The 20,626-nt window shown below is 47.9% G+C and overlaps 1 long non-coding RNA gene and 1 pseudogene across 2 annotated transcripts in view; both read left to right on the top strand.

Moving 5' to 3' along the window:
• LOC120610284 (uncharacterized) overlaps positions 1 to 20,626 on the top strand; it is a 107,765-nt gene that overhangs the window by 26,174 nt on the left and 60,965 nt on the right. The gene's annotated exons all lie outside the window — the stretch shown is intronic.
• LOC120610341 (uncharacterized) lies at positions 11,381 to 11,499 on the top strand (annotated as a pseudogene).

A 20,626-nucleotide genomic window follows, 5' to 3' on the forward strand; every position in this document is an offset into this window, starting at 1 on the left:
CCAAATATGTGCCAGGTTCTGGCCCAGTTACTCATGAGGACGGTCTGATCTCATTTCACCTCACATACTCCACGAGCGAGGTCCTGTATGATCCCTGTTATACAGATGAGAAAAATTCGTAAAACCTGTGTGTCCTAGGTCACACAGCAGGTGGGCGGCAGGGCCTGGATTTGAAGCCAGACTGTCGGGGGTCCCAGAATGCACATGTCACTAAGCCACACTGTGAATGATGCATGTGGGGGTAAAGAGAAGAACCTGAAAGGCTGTGTCTGTGATGTCCGGGAGTCTTCAAGGAGGAGCTGGTGTTTAGCTCAGCCAGGTCGCACCTGAAGATCATCGTGTTTAAAGGACCCTGGTTGTTTTTCATTCTCTAGATGTCACTCTCGTGTTATGCGGTTAAGGCTGGTGAGGAAACCATTCCTTCCTCACATAGGAATATGTCACTTCTCACATGTGGATTAGGGCTCACGTAAGATCACCACACTCGGGAGACTGTTTCCTCAGGGTGTGCTGATGGGCTGTCACTGCTGGAACTAGGAAGCCTCCCAGTGAGCTGTGACAAATCACGTCTTGGAGCCCTCTGACTTCGGCAGTCCTCACCTGAAAGACGCAGAGACAAGCCGTGCAGAAGCCAGAGGCCTTCCTGCTCTCCGGTGGCTTTTAGATAGAAAACCAAGGATTGGTTTGGCGCCTACCACGCCTAGTCTTGCACCATGGCATCTCACTGGTGCTTGTGATGGGTGCAATTGTGTCCCACTCCAAATTTGTTGTGGTCCTAACCCCAGTGCAGTGGCCCCCTTATCCATGGGGGATACATTCCAAGACCCCCAGTGGATGCCTGAAACTACAGGCAGTACCAACTCTATATACACTGTTTTCTCGTAGACACACATACATTTTCATTTAAAGAAAGCACTTTGTGACTTCTTGTTGGCGTATCTGAATCGCCAGCATCACTATTCTTGTGCTTTGAGGCCGTTACTAAGTAAAATGGGGGTGACTCAAGCATAAGCACTGCCACCATGACAGTTACAAGGTGACTAACGGTTGGCGAGCATATACAGGGTGGATATGGGGACAAAGTGATGATCCCTGTTCTGGAGGGGGTGGAACAGGACATTGTGAGATTTCATCACGCCACTCAGAACGGCACACAGTTTAAAGCTTGTGAATTGTTCATTTCTGGAACTTTCATTTAATATTTTTGGACCTCAGTTGACCATAGGTTACTGAAGTCGCAGAAAGCAAAACCGTGGATAAAAGAGGACTGCTGTACCTTAGAATGGGACTGCTTTTGGAGAAAGGGCCTGTAAAGAGATAATTAAGTTACGATAAGGTCGTTCGGGTATGTGCTAATCCATTATGACCAATGTCCTTATAAGAGGAGGAGATTAGGACACAGACACATACATAGGGACAACCATGTGAAGACACAGAGAGAAGTCAGCCATTTATCAGCCAAGGAGAGAGTCCTCAGAAGAAACTAAACTTTCCAACACCTTGATATCTGCCTTGTGAGAGTCCAGAATTATGAGAAAATCAATTTCTGCTGTTTAAGCCCCTGGTGTGTGGTGCTTTGTTACAGTAGTTCTAGCACATAATACAAGTGCCCGGTGTATTTTTTTGAATAAAATCATGGGTAGATGGGTGGGAGGGAAAAAATGTTGCATAGCTAGGATAGAAGCAAGCCATGGGGTCTTTCTCAACCTGGGCAGAGAATTTGAATTCAGTGTTGGAGGCACAGGGGACCTCCATGGCCAAAGCAATGCTGGAGGGGGACTGCTATGGCCAGCCCTGAGCTCTGAGCCAGCGGGAGGGCCCAGGACTGGGAACCAGAAAGAGGCTTGGCGAAGGGCTTGTAGACACCCAACAGCACTGGCGAGACGAAGGGAGATTCTTCCTTCTCATTATGTCAATGCTCTCTCCTGGAGGGGCAGGTGGACCCTGATGGACCAGGAAGTTGGAATTCTGTCTGGAGACAAGGCCACAGGCTCTGATCTGATTGGACAGAGAGCAGCTCCCCTCACATGTGAAGTGAGAGAGGACAATCTGGCCTCCAAGGAGTTCAGAGTCCACACCCATGGAGTTAGTTCCACCAGGGGAGGGGGTGGGATTGGGGTGAGGGGGTTGAGATTTCAGCGGGACATGGTGTGTCCCAGAGCCGAACAGAGGCTTGCAGCCAGGGGGTGTGGCACCCCTGATATTTCCCTGGGAAGTGAAGAGAGGCTGAACTGAGGTTTCCAGGATCAGAATCCATTCATAGACCAAACAGGCTGGGAGCGGCGAAGCCCACGGGCAGCAGTGGCGGGGCAGCCTCCGGCTCTGGTGGGCTGCCCGGTCTGACTTGGCCACTGGAGTCAGTGCCACTGGCTTTCTTCAGCTCTTTAGCCACCGTCAATGGTAGGTTAGTGTGGGTTCTTTCCCTGGTCTTTGGCTCAGGTGGATCTTGGTGTCACATTAGACTCTAGGTTCAATGTCACAGCCCTTTCTATGGGTACTCAGGGCTGCATGATGATGAATGAACACAAGATCAGGAGAGGGCAGATGTCAAGCCTCAGCAGATGCCCTTCCTATTAGGATTGTGTCTGTGAAGCGGATCGAAGGGTACAGTAAAAAGAACATTTGAAAAATATATAGTTCGATAGAAGTTGGATTACCATTTCTTGTCATTTCGGAGTTTAGAATGTGTGAGCGCCTTTGAAAGCCCTTATTATGCTGAGCGATTCTGAACCTCAGTGAGAAAGCAACGATGCCAAGAAACCTATAAGCATGATTTGTTATAAAATGAAAATCAAGAGCCTTTATGTGTTGAGCTCATCAAGTGTTATCTTCTCTCCTACTTGGTTAGATTCCATAGCAAAGAATATTGGGCCTAAAAGAAAAGAAAATTCCTGGGGCAGAAAGGATCGGCGCTTTACAAAATGGTTGAATGAGAAACGATGTTGAAAATAGAAGTCTAATGATGGTATCAGCTAGTCCCTTGTCGTTCCTTGGCCTTCACTCTTTCAACAAACCACTTCACCTGGCCTTCTATTATCTCCCATATGCGTTCTCATCTGCTTTACTTTTCTTTATACAGGTGTCTCTGAGGTGCCCTGGGTGGCTGAGGGCCATCGCTGAGCAGGGTGTCATCTCGCTGAGGGCAGAGGCGCTAACAGAACTGCTCTCCGCTGGGTTTTATGGGGACTTCTGGGGCACGTTTCTGTGTCTAGTTAAGTGAGATGATTGTTGAATGACACCAGGTACATCACGAAGGGCCCACGTTCTGTGGACCCTCCCCGTTAGGGGAGGATAGCCTAGGATTGCAGAGGCATTTCTGATTTAGTTGGAAGTCTTTTGGTTAAAAGTGACAGAAAGCCCAATTCAGAGTGGCTTAAGCCAAATCCAGAACTTGCCATCATCTCATGTAAGAAAACAATCTCGGAATGGGGTTGGCATGGACTCTGCCCATAGGAAGCCAAGACAGGTCAGTCTCCTTCTGCTCCCTGTGGCTCATTTTCTGTTTTGACTCCCTTCTCAAACAGACTCAAGACTCATGGTCTCGAGGTGGCTGCCAGCAGCCCTTCCCCATCCGAATCCAACAGAAAAGAGCTTTTGTCCCAGCATTCTCTGCAAAGCACTGAGATTCAGTCTGCTTGGATGAGCTGAGGTCATGTGTCTACCCCTGAGCCAGTCACTGGGGACAGGACTGCAGTGTGCTGACGGGTTTACCTGCCTTATCTTCACTCTTCTCCTGGGAGTGAGAATGGGATGCAGGGAAGCAAACCGCAGACGTCCAGGAGGTGTTACTCAGTGACACAGGTGACTTGCTAAATGCAAACTTATTGGTGAGCAAAAGGAGCCATTTCTTGATATCCGAGTAGCCACCGATGTATGACTTATCCCAGCAGCTACTGTCTTGGAGGCTGGCTGGGACCTCAGCGGCTTCCAAGGTAGCCCCTCATAAATCGAGCATCATGTCCATTATTCCCAAGCCCAGTGTGAAGCTGGAGGCAAGGCAGCTCCTGTGCACAGACTGTCTGCCCTCGCTTTTCCCACCTCCCTCCCTGCCACTCTGGCTCCCGGTGCCAGGTGTCCAGCTCCTTCCTCACTGGCCCAGAGAGCTATCTTTCGTGTTTGTGGAGGACTTTCCTAAGTGACGCATCCACATTTTCTGTTGGTGAAGCAGACGCAGGAGTTCTGTCTTTCTGATTTTTGTCTGCGTGTTGTTTAGCTAGAGCCAATGAATTGCTTCAAAAACACTTTCCGATACTGACGAAATGTTTTGTCTACTCTGGGCCCAAGGAGTAGGTCCTCCCCCAGCGGAAATGTATCACGTAAAGGTCATCCTGTTTGCCAGTCGTGCATCTTGTGACCCTATGCAAGAGGAGACCTCTTCTTATTTGTCCTCATTGTCACATGAACGAGGTTATGGGTGTCAGGAATACCTAGGCAAGGCTGTACATGCCAATGTCACAAAAGAACCAGAAACGGAGGGCAAATAATCATAAAATTCCTGATAATTGGCACATAGAAAAAAATCTTGGGCAGTTCCCTGAGTCGATGATCCCTTGAGTAGAGAAGACATAATTTTAGAATTATTCAAAATGAAAGACTCTGTGACGTTTAGGACAAGAGGAAAATAGAGAAGGAATCCATGGAGCTGGGCCTCTGATGGACACACACCCACAGAGACAGACTGTACACTCCAGGCCGTTCTCCAGAGAAATGTGGCCATCGAGTTGTAAGTTCTGTGGCCATTCAGTCACTGTTACCTCGGTCTCATTGGTCCTGAGCCTTGTGCAAAGTGTGGGTAGGGAAAAAGCCCAGAGAATAACGTGGGGTCGGGTTAAGGAAGAAGGGCGGGGTTCACAGAAGTCACCCGTGATTCAGCAATGGCCTCCTGTCTCAGTTGGAGTGACCCAAGCTGGGGTCCTACTACTATGAAGAAAAACACAGGGGACAGCGCTTTGTCCACCTCTGCGTCCGGGAATGGCCTTCGCCTCCTCATTCTCCTCCAACGCAACCAAGCTCAGCAACAGATATTATGGGAGACTTGTATTTTCATTGCTTTTGTGGGCACGTCTAGCAAAATGCAAAATCCTGCTGATAAAATATTTTCACTTTTCCCCATTAGAAATGAATACTGTCATGCAGATGTGTAGAAAAAAGCCCACTTAAAATTAAAAAATGTATATATGTAATTTTTAAAATATAATGAATTTCTTTATTTCACCTTAACCTCTGTCACCAAAGACATTTAAAGACATGAAGTGGGTTCGATTAAAAAAAAAAATCAAAATTAGGTAGCATTTGGAACGATGCTGTGTGAGGGCACTGTAGTGCGTGCTTTGTTTTCTTTCCCCCGTTTATACAGACTTTTGCTCTGCTCTTAGATAAAATACTAATAAACAGGAAGTCGAAAAAAATGTGGTGCAATTGTTCTAAAGGCGGTTTTTCTTGTAGGGCTCTGGGGCCACCCCGAGCCACCCTGTTCAAAGCCATCCCTGTAGGTGGTGATGTTAGCAAAGAAATGGGGAAGCTGCCTGTGTCTGCTCTTTAGCTGCTTGTCTCCCGCTGGGTTCAGGACCAGAGGGCCTGCTTAGATATTCCGGTAATTTCCTCTTTATTTGTCCTGAACCAAGCTGTAGAATTTTAAGAGGGTGGAAATAAGTCCATTCCTATGGAAAATGTATTTTCTTCTTTGCTCCCCATGCTGAGTACACAAGGCTGTTTTAGTGTGTGTGTGTGTGTGTGTGTGTGTGTGTGTGTGTGTGTGTAAGAACCAGGAGCAAACGATTTACTAAGAACTTGCAAACCTTTATTTATGTTTAGGCAGTTAATTAGCTAAACCCTGGTCTGTTGCCATTTGACATTTGAACAAGGTATGGAAATCTGAATCTTATTCTCTTTTGTGAAAGGAATGACTTTCATAATCACTGCAGCCGATACTTGGTTTCATGACCTATGACAAAATGACAAGAACACAGGCAAGAACCTAAAAGCAACCCTGCCTTCCCAGGCCTGGGCCCAGCACATCTTGGCTGGTGCGAGCTGGGTGCAGGATGCCAACAGCTAGGAGGGGAAGCCTGGGATGTGCCATCTGAGGAGTGTAGTCAGTCTTGCGTGATGACACCGCGGTTGCTCTGATGCTGTACTGGAGGGCTGTTCCGTCCTCACAGCCTCCTATGTGAGGGCTCACAGAACCAGGTCTGCAGTCTTAGGCCCCCAGCCTTTGCCTTTGTCCCCACTGTGGTACCACCTCCTTGGATTTCTCGTAGTAAGGGTACCGGGCAGGAACCAGGGGTGCAGAGTTTCAGGAAGGGGGAGCTGAGGAAATAGAAGGGCTGGGGACAGAGCAGGGCTCGGCTCTGGAGTGTACCCAAGGCCCTAGACAGGGAGCTGGGGACAAAGGGAGCCTGCCCTCTCTAGAGATACACCAACTATCCCCTCCACCATCACAAGGCTTGGAGTTCTCACCCACCCGAGTCATCAAAATTCCCAGTCTTTGTTCTTGTTAAACCTGGGCCCACGGCTGATGCCCACACAACCCCAGACAGGGCCCTGTCCCAGGCGCCCTCTGTCTTTTTTGTTCTTGTGTTTATTACTGAGTGAAACTCAGCGCTGGGAACTAGAAGGGGAAAGTAGAGCCATGGTGGCCGCGGGAGCGTGGGCCTGGGCAGGAGCGACAGGGAGTGAGGTGGCTGAGCAAGTGGACCCTACCCTGGGGCCCAGGCCATTTCGAACTGTTGCTGTTGTTAGTATCAGAAGTGGCAGAGAGTGGATCAGCCACTCCTCTGCTGTCTGCACCGGAGAAGGGCAAAGCCCTTGGCACAGTGGGGGTCCATGGAGTGTACATCCCATCTTTTCTGGTTCCAGCCCTGTGTTGGGGAGACCTGGCTACGTCAGGTGTGCGAGCATTCACCTGGTGCTAGAACAGAGGTCCCAGAGGGCACAGTTCTCATGCTGACTCCCTGCATGAAGAACCTTGTATGGCAGAGCTGAGAGAAGCCTGAGGCTCGCAGAACGGACCGCCTTGTCTTCGGGACGCAGTGGTCCTTGTTCCTGGGGGCACAGACTTCACCAGCACATGGCGCCTTCCAGGATTGAGCATGTAGACATTTGACATTCATTCCGATTTTTAACATTTTATTTTCTTTTCAGAGTCAGGAAGTGTATCCACCGAAGTCAGGCCTGTCAGTATATGGAATAATCCAGCAAGGAAGCATCTAAATGCTTCCTGGGCTAGACCCCTGCCCAGTCTGTGAATGGATCCAGATGAAAGCCCAAAAGTCAAGTCAGGTTTAAATGTTCTGCCCAAAGCGTTGGGCTACTTTTGTCTATTTGGACTCAGTTTTCATGAATCGTTGTCTTTTCTTAGATGGCTGAGCTCCGTGGTTACGGAGCAGATAAGTCACCCTGCTCTTGAATGCTGAGCATTTTCACTGATTTCAGTCTTACTCATTAGACGAGACTGCGCCCACATTGCCAGGGCCTAGAGCATCGTCCCTCTGCCTTCTCCCGCAGTCGGTTCAGACCTGCGGCCCCCACTGTGGCTTTCACAGGCTAACGGGAGCTGAAACTATGATCCACTGGTGTCTTTGGAGCATGCTTACTCCCACTCGGCCACGACACTTCATGGCAAAGGGTGTGTGTGAAATAAAACACCCACCTCAGGGTCCTCGAAGTCATACATGCCTGGCTTCTGTCATTGGGACATGACAGTGTGGCCACTGTTACAAGCAAAGGTGACAGGACTAAGCACCATTCTCAAGGGCCCTGCTGTTAAGTTTTGGGGTTTCAATCAGTGAGTTTGGGATTTCCTCATGGGCGCAGTGCAACCTGCGACACTTTGCATTTTTGGAGGGATTGAAAACAAATTTGATCTGTTTCAGTTTGAAATTTTTCTGAAGGTCATTTTACCAGCCTTAGGCCAATGTCGACGATGTTTTCACTTTAAACAGAGTCATTTTCTCTCTGTTAAGTGATCACTCCTTGCTTGGTGTGTGGTCTAGTGACTGGGTGATTACAAAATCCTTCGTGGCAAGCGGGCGTGGACTCAGAGCCGGGCCCTGGTGTGGCCAGCTGCCTGCCCAGCCCCAAACAGCATTCATTTGGGCCGAACAGGGTTGTTGCTGGGTTTTGTCCACAGGAGGAAGCAGTAGGGACCTCGGTGGTGTAATTTTAGAGCTTCAGTGTTTGGTCGTCAGTCTGGAAAATCCATTCTCTTCTGTAAATATATATAAATATATACCCTTCCTAACCTCTCCCTCCAGATAACCAAGAGAGCCTAAAGCAAATTATGCCCAGTCAAGAATTTGCTTGGCTTTTTCCCTTTTCCTGGGAAATCTGTTAATAAATCTCCTTGGTTATTGGAATAATATTATATATCTTATATGTTGTATATTTTATATAGCTAATGTATATATACGAGCTATCTGAGACTTTTTTTAAAAAAGAGGAATACTACTAGTTGATTAATCTCAATTTCTTTTCAATGTCAAAAAAGGATATTGTGCAATAACCCTAAAAAGAGGGAGTGCAGAAATGAAAACTCACTGACATTTGCCCAGTTCTAAATGAAAATTCAGCGTGTGACTTTCATTTTTTCTTTTCTGGTCAGCTTTAACCATTTTTGTCAACATCGGGCTTTTTCAAATCTAAGGTAAAAATGATGTAGAATTATATTTCAGATTAGCCCTGTCATATAACCACTCACATGTTTTGTTGTGCTGTGATATAGTAAACAGTGCTCATTAATCCTGGGTCAGTAATTTTTGCCTTCATACTCATACCTACTGCATGACACTAGTATTTCATACATGCTTACCTACTAATATTTTATGTAAGCTTACCTATGAAATATGTATTTTGTATTTGCTTGCCTATGCCATTAATTTTTCTGTGATGCTACAGCTCATCTTGTAGTATACAAGTCAAGAAAATCAGCTAGATGCTTGCAGTTCTTAGTCACAAACAAGTGACACGACACTACCTTTATCAACACTTCTCGGTATTAACAGATGAATTTTAAAACAAAAACTTGCCTTTTCTATCCACACACACACAAAAAAAAACATTTTCTTTTTCTCTCTTCCCTCTCTTTTTTGTTTGTTCCTGTTTAGTTTTTGAACACTAAACGATCAAGTTCAGTCCCTATCCTCAAGGGAGTTACTCACTGTATTTTCTGCTTACGGTCACCGGGGACCAACGCGGGGTCCGCAGTGGGTTTCCTGTTGTTTCCTGTAACTTCGCTCAGTGGCGAGAAAAGACTTGAGTGCAGCGTATTCTCAGGGGTGGGAGACAGCAGCCTAGCTCACTTTACTACTGAAATGACTTTTAAAATACCAGTTCTAAAAGTGTGTCTTTTACCAAACCAAAACAGCAAGCCCTGTCGTTTCTCATGTGCTTTATGTGCAATTACATGTTTGGACTTGACCTCCACTTGCAAACCTGTGAAAGACTTGTTCAGGCCAACTGTGTTTTCATATGACTTACCCAGAGCAGGACAGAAAAGGGGGACCCTGCATCAAAGAAACAATACTGCTCCGTCCGGACAATGCCGATGATGTGTTGAATATAACAAAATATGTCATTCTAATTATACGAGATATCTAGGGTAGTCAAATCCAAAGAGAAAGCAAGTGTGATCGAGGTCCCCAGGGGCAGGAGTGGGGTGGGAGGGGAAATGAGTGTCTAACGGGGCAGACTTTCTGTTTGGGCTGATAAGAATGCTCTGGAGCTGGATGGTGGTGACAGTTATCCAGCTTCGTGACTGATTGTGTTTGATGCCTTTAAATTGTAGGCTTAAAAAGTGATTAAACAATGCAATGTACAGATGATGTATTATAGAGTTGTACACTTGAAACCTATATAATTTTATTAACCGATGTCACCCCAGTACATTTAATAAAATAAAAAAAGAGAAAGAAAAAATGCTTAAAATGGTAAATGCTATGTTATGTATATTTTGCCACAGTGAAACAATGTGCCTGCAGGGAATGGAGACAGACATTTGAATTCCTACATATAATAAAGTTAGATGCTGGTGGGATCTGTAAGGAATTGTAGAAATCATAGGGCAAAAGACCCAGGAGCCCCGTGGTGTGCAGATTAATTTCAGAGATCCAGGAGTTGAGGCCGGAGGGTGTGTGCACCACCCAGAGTGAGGATGGAGCCCTCTGTGGCCCACCCCCCACCCGAATGGTCATTGCTTCTCATTTGAAGCAAACATATCATCGATTAGACTGACTTCGAGATAAAGGCCTGCACAAGGGCATTTTGATCCTGCAGCCTTTAGTCTAGACGGTTCCTGTGTCAGACAGTGCATCTCCGGGGACAGTCCAGACCTGGTGCTGGTCCCACTGAGCCCCGTGACCACAGATGCCATTAGATGGAGGGCTTTCGTTTCATGGGAAAATCCAGTTTGAAACCAAAGTGGCTCCTGGTGGCAGTTTGCAGCTACTGGCTCTGCAAGTGGTAGCATGGCTCTCTTGGCATGTGGACACTGCCGCTGCAAGTGAGCTTAGGGTGTGACATGGTCCACCTGAGCCTCACAGCCTTGCCGCACACATAGTTACATCTACTCCTCTTAGTGTGCCATTCTGCGAAGAGGCTGTGTGAGACAGTCATCCACACGACCTTCGTGAGTGGTTTAAATTGGCTCAGGAGCTCAGCCCATATGCAACGATTTTCAACAACCACTCGTGGCCTTGGGATATAATTCCCCAAACTTTGCTGTGGCAGCCTTCATCTTTCACTCCATCTTCAAACCACCTCTGCAGCTCCATTTGATAGTGTGTGTTCTCGTGGGAATTCACGTGAGCCGTGCTGGAGTCCAAACCAGCTGCTGCCCTGCTGGTGCTCCACGTGCCTGCCCCCTGACAGCGAGCACCACACTGCGCAGGGTTTTATTGTCACACAGTGTGCCCAGGACCAGCAGCAATCATTCTGGGTGGAGCCACAACAGAATGAAGAAATTGCATGAGCAGGGGACCACAAATGCCTAACATGTGAGGCAAGCATCTCACTGAAACAAAAGCATGACATACTTTTTCTTTCCAAATGAGGCGGCGAGCACTACAGCTCAAAAGCCTGCTTGCCTTTCACTTTCTAAAATGCATCCTGTGGGGAGCCAATGGATGCTCAACCCCACCATCGCCCAAGTAGACGCCACTCTGAAAAATCCAGCACGAGTGACAGGCAATGCGGCTGGTGGGTTTATCATAGGTGACAACATGCCCCAGTGGGAATGCTGAATCATCACCTTCAATGTCAAGTGGTTCCAGGCTATTTCTGTGGTTAGTTTTGCACTTCAACTGCCTGGGAATGGTAGGCTTCGCTGTATTTTCCAGTCTGATGGGTTTACCTGATTCCGAGCTCCTTCAGAAATGGGCCACCTGTCTGTGGCCATGCCACCCTGAACAAGCCTGATCTCGTCTGATCTCGGAAGCTAAGCAGGGTCGGATCTGGTTAGTACTTGGATGGGAGACCACCTAGGAAGACCAGGTGCTGTAGGCGTAAAAAATAAAAAAATAAGGGATTGTAAGCTTACGAGGTCCTTGCAATCTGTGCGGTCGACCAAGGGTTGCCTCGCCTAAAAAAATAAATAAATAAAAAACAGAAGTGGGCCACCTACGTTCAGTTGGGAGCACTTACATGAATGGAAAAGAAAGGCAGAACCCAAGTGACTGCAGCGGGTCACCGAGAACAGTCTGTGTTTGGAGGCTTGAGGGAGAAATATGTGGAGCTTGGGCGGGGAAAAGAGTATCACTGTCACATGTGTGAAGGTGACTGATACCCTGGAGGAAAAAAAGGGTTTAGCAGGTACAAAGGGTAACGAGCGTAATGGGGTGAAACCAAGGGAAGATGATGTCCTGGGATTTAATATTAGAAATAAACTTCCAAATGGGGATGTGTTCATCAGAGTATGGAAGGGGCTTATCAGGAAAATGAAAAACTGGTAGACCAGTTCCAGGGACATTGCAAAGAAGGTGACAGTGAAAAGCGACTGAGCAGGAAGAACTGGCAACGGGGTGTGTGCTGGTGGAGCATTGGGCCAGGGCCTGTTGCTGGCCCGAAGGGCAGCAGTGAATTTGTTCAGGGCACCCTCCAAGCCACAGGCCAGTTGGGGCAGCCCCTGGGTGTGGAGCTGCTGGACAGCTGGGTGGCCCCTCTACACCTCTGTTCCCGAAGTTAAGACAGTGGCATCCTGAACTTGGAGGTCAGTGGCGCTGCGACAGCCTCCATCACTGCGCGGTGGTCGTGAGAGCCCCAACTGGGAATTGCACACACCGGCATAGTGGGGGTATCTTTCATTTTATTCAATTACAATCTTTTTGACTTTCCAATAATTTACAGATTTTCAAGTAAATAGCAGATCAGTCATTACTATCGAAACGTTTTCCATGAGAACAATAGTTTTATTAAAGTGCCTACAAATGGCCCCTGCCAGCTGCCTCCCTGGGTTCCCCCTAGGGCTTGTCCTCGCCCTGCAGGCAGAGGTTTATCCCGCACCAGGACTTTCCAGTGGCACCTGCAGTCCTGAGAGAAGTCCTACTGGCTTCGCACACGGACCCACCGTCCTGGCGGCCGGCCACAATTCTAGGTAGGCAAGCGGGTAGTTTTATGGCAAGGCAGGAAGGGCTTCTCCCATCGTGAAAGGACCAGGTTCCATAAAAACCGTGAGTCTGTGACCAAAGCTCCCTCCCTTTAATTTCTCCAACTGCTTTTCTAAAACCCTCAGGAATGAAAGCCAAGGCTGCGCTCCTGCGGGCGCTCTGGATGGGGCCGCCTCCCCCTCAGACTCCTCCCAACCCCCCTTCCTTCTTTGTTTCACTCTCTCATCCATGTCTTTCTCTGCATTTTTTAAACAATGTACATAAATCGCTTCTATTTTTTTTTTTCTCAAAGAAGCCATGAATTAAACAGTGAAACCGCCCTTGATATATTAGTCTACAGGAAGAAAAGAAGGTCCAGGGAAGCAGCAAATGATAGAAACACAACTCTTACGTTGGTCATCTGTGCCCCAGAGTGGGACTACAGGCCATGCAAGAGGACACCCTGGACACAGGGGCAGTCTATGCGCTCCGCTGGGACAGATCTTGTAAGCTGCTTGGGGGTGGGAGAGGCCTGTCTCCAAACATCTCTCCCCAACTGCCGCCCAACAGTTTGGCCCCAAACGAGGCCTCAGGACTGTGTTGACCAGTGACCCAGTGCCCAGAGTCTGCCTCCCAGTCTCTCTAGGGAATGGCAGGGGTGGAGTGGCAGCGGTTTAGGAGCTGGACAGAGTGGAGGGGCCCATGGAAGGACACTCAGGGTCTAGGATGCCTAAAGTGGGCTTGGCCCAGATCGTCTTTCCCAGGAGAGGAAAGGAAAGCTGGTGTCCCTTTCTCCTTCCCTCCATCCCTGCTACACAGGGTATTCTGCTCTCGACTCCGGAGTTCGCTGGCTCACGGCGCTGTGACACTGAGGGCGGGCCCGAAAACCTGATTACGTGCGTGCGTGTCTTCAAATGCTCATCTTTTTACTCATGTGAAGTAGCTTGCTAATCATGCCCAAGTTTCGGTGGTGGCTGGTAGTATTCTGTGTCTTTACAGTCCCCAGGGATGCATAGTCTTGGGACTATTAGCACAGGAGCGGTGAGTTAGTTATCACCATGAAGGGCCTGTTACATGCGCAACATGGGGACTTGGATGCTAGACCAGACAGCCAAGCCTGAGAGCTTTGTCAGAGCTCAGTGCAAGAAGCCAGCTCCTTGGCCTCTAACCCAATTCTGGGCCCGCTCCCCTTCTGTCCTGAGGCCGGTGTGTGTCTTACAGGGCAATACCTCCTCTACTGACCCCGTGGCACATCTGGGATGGCCTGGGAGGCCTCAGACCTCAGTGTGGGTTCTCTCACTGTGCCTGGTCTAAGCAGCCATTTCCCTGAGTCTTTCTGTCTATAAAAACGTCTGTTAAACAAAAAAACAGATGAACGGGCCTGAGTTCACCTGCCCCGCCTGCTGCCCCGCCTGCTGCCCCTCACAGTTTTGGATGGAACCATGTTTACAAAGCCCCTGTGAACTGGGAGGCACCCTGCAAACTCAGAGGAGATTATCTAATTATGGCACTGGAATAATCAGTCTGATAGCTTCTAATTTCTGAGAAAATATGCTGGCTTCCTTCCTTGGCATTATAGCTTTCGTTTCCTGTCCCCTATACCCCAACACCCTATGGCACAGTCGTCACACCTTGACTAGACCCAGTGTGACAGACGTGGCTCCTCCTGGCTCACCAAGAGCCCCTGGCACCGAGGAGCCCTCTCATTTTCCTGGATCCCTGCTTATGAGAACCTTTAGCAGAACCTGCAAAAGGGGTACCAGAATGTTCTAGCCTTGATTATGATGATTATATGCACATGAACCTCCAAAGAGAAGTGTTACTTAACTGGATAAACAACTTCTGTGTAGTCTTCCTTTTCTGTTTTGTTTCAAGGTCCTGCTGACATGGTTGACAGAGCACCTTTTGGAAAGATTTCTGAGTCTGCATGGATGTGAAGGGCTGCGTCCTAGGACATGCTAGTCACTGGGGCAGACTGTGGAGTGGAAATGAAGGAGTGAATTAATAGTCAGGGTGATGCTAATTCCAGGGCGTGGTTGTGGCCAGTGGGAGAGTGAACCACCTGGTGGGGAGACAGCCATGCCCCCCCACCACTTGACTGGGCCATTTCATGACCTCATGTGAGCAAGTCTCCCTTCCTGCACCGAGAGCAAATCTGCTCCTGGAGGCATATGGCCCATCTGCAAGGGGCTCTGGTGATTGATGAGAACCCGGGGCCGGCGGACGTGCTTGAGCGCTGAACCTAACTAGGTCCGCTGGCCTTCTGCGCTTCCACGAACTTAAACGCCCAGCTCTGAAGACAGTTTCGTCTTTGCTTACAAAGGCCTTGTGTGCAGGAGATGGCAAGCCACTTCTTTGACCCTAAGGGTCCCAAGAGCACAGGCAGAGTGCCATGGTGCTCCAGCCGCAGTGCTCGGAGCTGGCGAAACAGGATCAGCTGGCTCTGTTCCTGGAGAAGCGGTGGTCCAGCCAGGTGCATGGGTACGCGGCCTCACGCCTGTGCAGAAAGGTCTCTGTGGGTTGTGGGGTGTTGTCACTGACTCGCATGGCAATGAAGGCGGCATGAGAAAGAGGCCAGGTGTGGGCTGGGCCCACAGAGTCCCCAGTGCTTCCTCTTCCCTCGCTGCCACCCCATAGGTTAGGACTTTCTGGTCTCCCTTCTCTCCGAGTGAGGAAAACGAGAAGATCTGCCTCAGAGGGCTAGGCAAGCTCGCTAAGTTACATGATGCTACCTCCACGAGTGGTGGTCGCCTGCCCTGTTCATCTCGTCATGCTGATCCCGTGACCCTGAGGTTGCTGCTGCTTTCTAAGCAAGAAAGCTGCCTCTCGCTGCCTGGCAGGCTGCATCCACCCTGCCACTTCCGAGCCCGCTGGGCAGGTTCCTGGCCATTCCAGGCCAGCTCTGCACCAAACAGTGTGTGCTGGGGGCAGGAGGCCCTCCTCTCCTTCCTGTGGGACCCGGCGACTGGAGGCAAGCCTGAACACAAGGCCCACATGCTGCATGGTGACAAGTCTACCATCCCAGGGAGAGGAACAAGGGGGTACCTTTCAACCCTTCAACCCACAGAGTGACAAGAGAACTCCTATCTGGTGCGGGCGATCACATCAAGAGGACAGCTCCATCCACCTCCACCAGCTTCCTGGTCACAGTGCCCAGCAGCACCAGAGGTAGTGGCCGCCTCAGGAAGGGCACAGGAAAGGTCTGGGGACCCACGTGGAAAACCAAGGCGAGTCTGGGTTTAAGGACAGACCTTGCTCTTCAGTGATCACTGGCCAGAAGCACACATAGGTCATTGGTGCAACTATGACGTTATACTTCTATATAAATCCTCATGAAAATGTAAGTCACTTCTTGATAAGTACTGGGAAAGACCATCTGCTTGAAGCCTGGGAGCCCAATCCCTTCGGTTTTTGTTTTTAAATGCTTTGAAAATGTTTTTAAATGCTAAGAAAAAAAAATGTAAATAAAGGCTGATGAGGGAGACCAACAGCTACACTGTTCTGAGAGCCCACGGTCACCCAGGGTGCGACGGTTGGCAAGGACCTACGGATATTTGGAAGGAACATGAGACCTATCCCAAAGGCACCAAACCAACAGTAGATGAAGAAAACCCGCATTTCAGAATGGGCAATACACTGAGGGAAGTGTAAACGAGGATGTTTTTAAGGATGGCTTATCTCAGTGGTCCCCATCCTTTCTGGCATTAGGGACCGGCGCTCTTATGAGAATCTAACGCCTGGTGATCTGAGGTGGAGCTGAGGCAGTGATGCTAACGCTGGGGAGCAGCTGCAAATACAGATGAAGCTTCGCTTGCTCACTCACTGCTCACCTCCTGCTGTACGGCCCAGTCTCTAACAGGCCATGACCAGTACCGGTCTACAGCCCTGAGGGTTGGGGACCCCTGACTCATACTTTGTCACCAAACTGAGTTGGTGGTGCTTATTGACAAGTGCTGCCACTGTCTCTTGAAGGATTAGGGCTCATTTCCAGCAACAAGCAGCAGAAGAAAGAGAGCTATGCTAGCAGTGTCCCCAGACTGACACAATGGCAACAGCAAAGGCAGCCACAGAACGAGGGACACGGGACCTAGCATGGCCTCACTGGCTTCTTGTCTGTGCTGGTGCTCAGGCAAGTGGGAAGGAGGTGCGGACTGTGTGTGGGAGTGTGTGTGGGAGTCCCTTCGGTGTGCTGAAATGGGAGAGTCACGTGCTGTTTTGCGGTCCAAATTGGCCATCCTGGGTTAGTTCTGTCACAGGCGCTTCACTGTTGTGCTGTAACTTTTCTTTACTGATCCTTTGCAAAACCAACCTATGAAGCAAGTCTTCTGACCAGCTGTCCCCGAGGCCTCTGTGTGCTGGCTCAGAACTTTGGTCTGGGGTTCACAGGAGCTGGCAGAACGTGGCCCCAGACTTAGGAGCAGCTCCCCGGTGCTGCAGGGGCAGAGGGAGCCCTTCATAACACCCCGCCTTGGAGACCAGCTTCCGCGGTCTTCGTACCTCCTCAAACGGTGCTCGGCACAGGCAAGGAGAGCACTATTAGTAAACAAAGAAAATCAATTTTCAAAGCCCAGGTGCTTTTGCGTTTATGAAATAAATCAGTTGCTGTTTTCTGTAAGACAATGGAGGAGCAGGTGAGAGGGGCGATCCTTGTTGTCCTCTGCTGTCCCAGGCCCCCACACGTGACCTTCTTTTCTAGCTGCTCTGCTGGGACCCCTGTGAGATTCTCTCTGGCTGGGCCCTCCTGGGTTGGACCGACTGTGCTACATGGACGGACTGTGCTACTCTTTTTTTCAGCAAAATGGTTAGCAATGAAAGAGTTGTGTTTGGGGAGAAACCTTTTTAAAAGCAAACTATGGAGAGTGACTGATGAGAAATGCCATTTTAGGAAACTTTGCTGTAATCTTTTAAAAGCTGCGTTGTTGCTAACTGCTCGTCATCCCTGCCCACATGTCCCAGAGTGGACCAGGTGGAAAGGCTGGGTTCCAGTTTGAATGCACTTTGTTGTCACATCACGCAGAGGGCCATTTCCCTTTGTCAGAGCCCTGTGGTTCAAGGTGCCGTCAGCTGCAGAACACTCACTTCACGTGGCTTTGCCACAGCTCGTCTTCATCTGAATTTGTCTTACAGCTTAATTTCCATTCCCAACAAATTATGCAAGATGGAAAGTGATACTTGGAAGAGAATGAATGAGTGATTAATACACATTCTTGTAATAGTCAAACGGTGGCCATTTACTGATCTGTCTTTGGATAAAATATAAGTCACTGATTCTCGGTTGCTGAACAAACCGACCAAGTGCCTGAGCCAGCTCCTGGTTGAAGACCCCTGAGGGCAGGCATTTACCTGGGATTTTAATCGCTCCTTCGTATGACTTCTGTCGAGACAGCTTAACTTGTGGTAAAACATTTGGTGTCACTCTGGGTTTTCCTTGTCGTCAGCAGTTCTAAGTGTTAAGTGAGGGAAAGTCCGTCTTATCAGAATGGTCGTTTCCAGTGGTGGCCCGAAGATTCGATTCAGACCTGTTTCAGGAAACTCCATGTTTATCAACAGCTCCCTCCCTCGCACTTTGTCCCCTGTGGCCCTCCAGCCTCTGTCACCATCCCGGGGACTGGGTGTGAAAATGGGATTATTCCACTTGTCACCCATGGCTCCACTTTCTTTTTAATCGATCTTAAGCAAAGGAGAGGACACGGGTAAGGTTTGTGTTCAGTAAATAAGAGTTAAACCTTGTCAGATTTCTAGGCTGAAAACCAACCAAACAAGACGTGTTCACAGGAGTGGTCGCCTCTGAACTAAGTATAGATTGGAGGTAAATCTGATGGCCTCTGACATCTTTAAATGTCAAGTCCACCCGCACATCACAGATGACATCGTGCCTAGTGATCGAACTCCCTTTAAAATATACTTCATGTAAATACATTTTTGTGAAACCACAAGCTGTTTCTCTCAGTTTTGTTTTCAGCTGGCTTTGATAAAGAGATTGGCATTCTACAGCTAATTAAACAGCTTTCAAGCCAACATCAATGAAAGACTTAGACTCAGAAATACCCGACACTCTTCATGGTCCAGGAGTGTCCACAGCGCTTCTCAACCGTGCTGACAGACCCCATTGCGGGAGGACTGTTGAGCTCTGACCTGAGCTTACAACCCGAGTCACAGATCCAGGCTCGGTTCTGTCTTTGTCACCGTTTCTCCAACACAGTGAGAGTCACTGTGACAGACTGACAAGAAATGCATTTCTTGTTTCTGTGTTCACTTAGATGTGTTAGTATTTACTCTAGTACAGATTCCTTCCACTTGTTACATATTTCACTGCAGAACCAGAAAGCTATTTGCTTTTTCTTTGTGGAGAATAGAAAATGAAATGCGAGAGACCTTGTTTCCAGGTCAAGAATTTTGAGTTTCTGGGCTGCTCTCACCTTTGTCTTTCTCATTTTTTCCCAGTTACACTTATTTCTAGATTCTGGAAATTATTACTTGCTTTAAAAAAAGAAAAAAGGTTGGTCTTTCTAATTTTACACTTGAACTTGCTCTAACCCTCAAAGCGAGATTGCTCTAACAAAATTGTTGTCATCATTTTATGCAAGATCGATTGGCTTAGAGTAAAAAGGTACATCTAGTAAATGGAAGGAAAACTCTATTTTACTTGCACTCAGGAATGCCTCTAAATATAACAATGCTATTTAAAAATCTTGATGTTAACAAATGCATTTTGTGAAAAAAAGGAAGAACAAGTCAGCTAGTTACATGTGAAGTAATTGTACTAAAACATTAATTTTTAATGTGGAAGAGTTCACATTTTGATTTATATACTTGCAAAAAAAGAGGAATTTTTTTTTTTTAATGCTTTGAATATGTTTTCAATGAAAGCATTTGTGATATGCAACTCTGCTCTTAAGAAATTCCCGGGTTACAGACATGACCGAGGGTGAACTTGAATTTGTTCCGTGAGCATGGCCTTTTAATTGTGGTGAAACAGAGTTTAGAATGACAACGGTTCTGAAGAAAGTGCTTCAAGACCATGTCATGTTTCACTCTTTCCAGATGACTAACATGCCCATCTCCCAGGTCTTCCGTCGGGGGACGGGAAGACGTGTGTTCGAAGGAGCGGCGAGCATGAGGGGAATCAGGCTTCTCTGAGTGTGAGCATTTGGTTTTGTTGGATGGGTTCAGGGCAGGTACGCCAGGGTGAGACACTCATACAGAAAATGTCTCAAGGTGACAAATTCAGGTGATTACCAGAGTCTTCTTACGCCCTGTCATCTCTAGCTGTAGTGTTCATTCAAAGTTTTTTGGTTTGTTTGTTCTTTCATAATTCAGGCTACTTGCTTTAAAGTGTCAGAACACTCACGTAATGTAGAAAAAATTTGGAACTTGAAAACATGAAGAGTAAATTTTGAATCCCATACTTTAGGTCTGGTGTTAAACAGTGTCACACATTACCTGGGACAGGAGGTGATATTACCCTGCCACCGTCATCGCTTCAGTTTACCAAAGGCAAAACTCCCTCACTGACAGTGTTTTGCACTGACCACAGGTGTGCCTATTCTCCAGGGTTCAGAATCCCTCCTGCTAACTTCCCTGTCAATCCATTCTGTTTTCAGTGTTCTCCCTGGATTCTGTCACTGGTTTTTACTTCTTTGCACTGTTTTTTGCCTGTCTCTACTTTATGAAGAAATCCACTTTCAGGAGCAGTGTCTTCTCATTCCCTGTGGTGTTTCCTTTCTTTACTACTTTAAGAATTTTTCAGTATGAACAGATTAGGAGCATACATATTTGTGCAAAGAATGTGGGGAAAAAGAATTAACTAATTTTTAAATTGTTTGAGATTAGGACAATACCCGGCTGATCTACTGCTATTTTTCAAATTGTTCCTCAATTTAGCCAAAGCACTGAGTAGTCCTCTTTCTAACAGACATAGTAAAAACAGCTTAACTTTTCTAAATGAAAAAAAGCGAGTAAATGAAAATGCTCCAAATATTGCCTGAAAAATCTAGAAAGGTCTCCAGGCTGTTATGAACAATTCTGTGTCTTTATGGAGAGTTGTT

Source organism: Pteropus medius, unplaced genomic scaffold, assembly GCF_902729225.1.
Source record: "Pteropus medius unplaced genomic scaffold, Ma_sr-lr_union100, whole genome shotgun sequence".
NCBI classification, from domain to species: Eukaryota; Metazoa; Chordata; class Mammalia; order Chiroptera; family Pteropodidae; genus Pteropus; species Pteropus medius.